Consider the following 5453-nt stretch of genomic DNA (forward strand, 5'->3'; position numbering starts at 1 on the left):
GGATAGGTCCATGTAGCTTCTCCTTGGGGATGTCTTATAGGAAGTCAATCTTGCAAGCTGAAGTAGGGAACTGCTAAGGCAGCTGCACCCGGTGCAACCATCACAAAACAAGAGACCCGAGAACTAGAAAGGCAAGCGAGGCTTCACCACCCATTTATCCCTCCGCCTTTCAACCAGCCCCACATGTGATTATCGGCCAGGCTGGCACAATTAACTAACTCAGGAGGCAAGACCACTCATGATCATCATTGCCTCTCTGAAACTCCCTAAGGGGGTGTTCCTACCAAACGCAACCCAGTGTTCTGTCTTCCATTGTTTTCCTGCCTGTCATGGGGGTACCCCATGATCTCGGGAGCACCCCCAAGTCGTGGTTCTCCCATCTTTCTGCTTTACACATACATTGTTGGTGCTGGTTCATCCTCAAGAGCCCCTTTGATTGGGAAGCCCTTGGCTCAGAGCGCCTACCGTCATTCTTTCTGTGGTGAAGGGACAAACGCCTCAGGGGACCTAGACATATGAGGGGGTTTCCAAATGCTCGTGGAATATGCCCATTCTCTTTGAACTCCACTTTTCTCCCAGGAACTTTTGAAAACCTCCACATACGATATGAGAGGTTCTTAAGAGGGGACACCCAGATCCTCCCTTTAAAAGCGACAAGACATAGACAGGGAGCTCTCTGGCCATGGGAGTGTCTCTGTGTGGCATCTCTGTGTGGAAAGTGTCTCTCCTCGGTGTCTCTGTGTGGAAAGTCAGTGCCCCCATGGTAGAAGACCAGGAGAATGGAGGGAACACAAGCGGCCCTCCACTGTGGCCTGAACATTGGTACTCAGACACTGCCACCTCCTGGGAGCCCTGGTGGCACAGTGGGTTAGGCACTGGGCTGCTAACCACTAGGTTGGTCTTAGCATCTACCCCCTCCACCCCTGTTCTTCTTGACCCTGTTCTGACACCAGTCCATATGCTTCCCCATGTGCTGGAGAAGAAAGAGGAGGCCTTCAGGTCCCCTCAATAGTTACAGGTCCCCAGCCCCAAGGGACAGTTCTACTCTGTTCTATATTGTCGCCATGAGTCCGAATTGACTTGATGGAAGCATGTTTAGGGTTTTGTTTTGTTTTTGTCTTTCGGGGCTTGGGCTTGCCCCAGGGGCTTGGGTTTGCCCCATGGGCTGGCTCTGCCGATTTTCCCTGCTCATTGTAAGTTCCAGTTCTGCTCTGGGTACCTCCTCTCCTGTTCCCTGTAAGCAGAGGGACTGACTTACTGCTTCCTGATACCGTTGGTCATATTGTTTGTGTCACATGCACCCTCCTTCGGGGAGAGGATGCAAACATTTTGCTTGTCGTCTACTCTGTGTCAAGCCGTGGTGCTTCCGTCACCTGCTCTGCAGGTGGGAGCGGGACATTGAGTCGTGAAGACCGAAGAAGTGCTGAGCCGTTGGCATTGCGGCGCTGGAGAAGGATATTGAAAGTACCAAGGACTGCTAAAAGGATACATGGAGCTGTCTTGGAAGCAGTACGGCCAGAGCGCTTCTTAGAGGCAAGGATGGCGAGGCTTCGTCTTCCATACTTTGGGCATGCTGTCAGAAGAGACCTGTCCCTGGACAGGACATTGTGTTTGGTGGAGGGACAGTGACGCAGAGGAAGGCCCTCCAGGAGACGCACGGACACGGGGACAGCAACAGGGGACTCCAGTGTGAGGACGATGGTGAGGAGGGTGCAGGGCTGGGCAGTGGTTCCTCCTGTTGGGCAGAAGGTTGCTGGGGGTGAAGACCGACTTGATGGCACCTAACAACGACGACGTGTCTCACACTTACACATGTCATTCACTTCAATAGCATTTTATATTGTTAGCTTCCTCTGTTTATATGTTCTGTCTGATTAGGTTCCTACCATAACTCCTACGCACCAATCATGGCAGCTCATACACAATTCCTCCCCTGATTAAATAAAATAAATGAGCGGTTTGTTGTATGGGGGAATAAGTAAGACAAACTGAGCTCCCCATGTTGGCCGTAATGCAGTCTCTGAACACCCAGGCAGACCTCCCCTTGGCCTAGAATGGTATCTTTACTGTTGTTAGATAGACATCGGTTCTCTTTAGCCAAAGGAAAGACTACCGATTTCTTCAACCTGAATAAACTTCATAGCTTCTGCAGTTGCCTCGTTGGCTGTAGGATCAGAGATTCCAAAGAAGTTGTCCAAGTTGAAGTGACATTTTAAAGACCGTGTTGGGACTGCATCCACTAAAGTTACAGCTGAGAAACAGAACCAATCAGAGAAACAGGGGTCTCCACAAATTTTGTGGGAAAAACTCTATTATCTTTTCATTTTATTTTTTCCATGACCTTTTTGAAGCCCTCTCATCTGTATTCAAAGGTAAAGTACCCGGATTGGACAGGGTGTATTGTGAGGACTGGCAGGTAGGTCAGTCAGACAGGCCACAGAAAGGGGAGGCTGGCCCTCTCAGAAGAGGCCAAAGTGCTGCCCACAAATGACATCTCTTCTTCACCGAGTAGACTTCAGCTCTGCTGTTATGAGCTTTCAACTGACTGGCTCAGTTCACCCACACGGATTAATATGATCTTTCCTTTTTCCAAGTCAACGGATTATGGCCTGTAATCACATCTACAACATGGGATACACAGACTTGGTGTTTGATTGAATAGTGGCGGATGATGACCTAGCCGTGCTGATACATAAAACTGCCCCTCACACAAACTAAGTGGAGTCTTCTGAAAATCCAGCTCAAATAAATGAACCCTCTCTTTTAGCCCGGGCCCAATGGGACAGGAGAGACCAGCCCTTGGAGAACACATCATGCTTGGGAAAGTAGAGGTTCAGTATCAACGAGGAAGGCCCTCAACAAGTTGGATTGACACAGCAGCTGCAACAATGGCTGCAGCGTAGGACCACTTGTGAGGAAGGTCTTGTTCTATCATGTAGAGAACTGTGGGTTAGAACCACTTGTTGGCACCGAACAACAACAACAACAATGGCCTAAGAGCGATTTGGTTTGTTTGTGATCCGGTGTGGGCATCCACTGTAAAGCTTCGAATAACAGCCTGTACTCTGTGGCCCCTGCCAGTCACTTGCACTGGGAGGAGGTCTGCAATACGTTCTGTTTTCCTCAGGCCCTGCAACATGAGGCCGTGTCCCAGGCCTCCCTCTACAGCAACCTTTTGCAGCTGAAGGAGTCCTTGTTCTCAGTAGCCACCAAAGAGGATGTGGACATGATGAAACTACAGTTGGACCAGTTGGATGAGCGGTGGAGGGTTTTACCACAGATCATCAGCAAGAGGTTGGTATTTGGTGGTGGTTGTTTCATTGTTATGGTGGTGGCCACTGTTCACTTTAAACTTCTAACCGTGTTGTTTATTTTTTAATGAGGAATGTATAAATTAAGAGACCAGTTTCACTTACACTCTGTCTGATTCAGCTATTTGGAGGATTACTATAGCATGGGGCAAAGTGCATTATCTGGCACTTCTAAAATCAAGATGCTCAAAAAACCCCAGCATTTCTGATGAACTTTCTGTACTCAAAATTTGAGCCTTGCCAGCAGCACAAATGATCAAACCAGCTGGAGTACATTGAGGACAGTAGGGTTGCTAATGATTGTATCATTTATTGCCAAAATATTTGGTGCAGAAAAAATAACGAACACCAACATTCTACCTCCCATATCTCTCAAACAAAGATGGTGTGTGTATGTGTGTGTGTGTGTGTGTGTGTGTGTGTACTTTTTAACTGTCTCATTATTCTCCCTTGGGTTATTTGATGTGGTCTTTCCCAATTTTCACACAGCAGTTTTCATGTAACTTGGCCTTTGAAATCTAGCCACGTTGGTAAGTGAGGAGTCTTTATACACAGCTTGACTGTTGTCATGGTCAATTCTGACTCATCAAGACCCCATAGCACAGAAGAGAACTGCTCTACAGCTTTCCAAGGCTGCACATCTTTATGGAAGCAGACAACTCCATCGTTAGCCCCTGGAGTGGCAAGTGGGTTCAAACTGCTGACCTTTCAGTTAGCAGGCAAATATTATAACCACCTCATCCTCCGGGCTCCATCTATATGAAGAGTCTCCAAACAGTTTATGGAAAAAGAGAATTAAAAGAACCTTGATACACATTGATACACATGTCACCTCCTTAATTTATTTCCAATGGAGAACTTTGGTGATACCAGGGGAAATATATCAATTATTAATGAATCAATATATCAATTATTAAGGAATAATTTTCTCACATATATATTTAAATTATATATAACACCTTATTAAAATGGATGAAATATTGATTAACTAGATGACTTAGCAGTGGCCACTTACAATTTTCTATTATGTAAGAAAGCACAAATTCTCCTGAAAGTAGTATTTCTTACACATGTAATCTTGGAGAAGGTGCTTCACCTCTCTGCTTATTTTACTGCATTTATTCATTCATCCAGCTGCTAAGCTTCCCTGTGGATACAACTTTAGAAACCCTATCGGGTAATCCTTATTTGCTCTATAGGGTCTTATGGTTCAAATCAACTTCACTCAGAAGGTAAAGATTGGTCCTCATGGAGCTCATACTTCACGTGTGTGAGGAAGTGGATGATGAGGGAGGGCACTTATGGAATTAAACAAATGCATTTCAAGACTCTCTCAGGCCATTCTCAGTCTTACAGAGTCAAAGAACCTGGGCGAGGGGGCAGGAACCACACGGCGGTGTCATACTGCACTAGAAAGTGGAACAAGCTCTCTAGGGAGAGGCCAGCTGTTTAAGATCTGAATGCTGCTCGGAACATAGACTGACAATGCCCCGAGGGCCGATGAACTGGACGATTTCGCAGTGGCCACCTACATACAGACAAAGGGACAGGGCTGCTCTCAGTACACCAAGGCTCAGTGCCTGGGGCACAGGGAGAAGGCCAATATAAGTGTGGTGCTGAACTGTATCGCCAGCATCAGGGGTCCCCCCAAACCAGTGGCTGTCAAGTCAACCCCAACACCTAGTGACCCGAAGACATCTTATGTGAGACCCTTGGGAGACCACAGTCAGGAGTAATGCGTTTACCATTCTCAGTTCATGGGAACCCACTCCAGTGTTCTCAAATGCCAGGGGAAGAGTCCAATGTCATTAAAAATCAGTCTGACTGTTGTAGAGAGAGTAGTTGGTAGGGAAGCAAAGATAGAAGGAAAGAGACCCATTTGGAAGGCTGCTGGTGGCCCAGTGAGAGATGAAGGGATTCAGAAGTAGTAATAATGGAGTCAAGAATTGTACGTGGGGGTGGCATAGATGTTCTGCATGGTGCCTGGCTCCTGAGACCATCTGGGTGGCTGATAAGGAAAAGGATTGGGGAAGTAGAAATACCAAAGTTCTGGTTTGTCCATGTTTGAGAACTTCTGTCCTTGGGTGAGCATATTCCAAAAGTACATCATGAACCCTCTCTCTTCATTTGTGGGACAGTTCA

Source organism: Echinops telfairi, unplaced genomic scaffold (assembly GCF_000313985.2).
Source record: "Echinops telfairi isolate 266 unplaced genomic scaffold, ASM31398v2 ScPeMD7_3533;HRSCAF=4204_0, whole genome shotgun sequence".
Taxonomy (NCBI): Eukaryota; Metazoa; Chordata; class Mammalia; order Afrosoricida; family Tenrecidae; genus Echinops; species Echinops telfairi.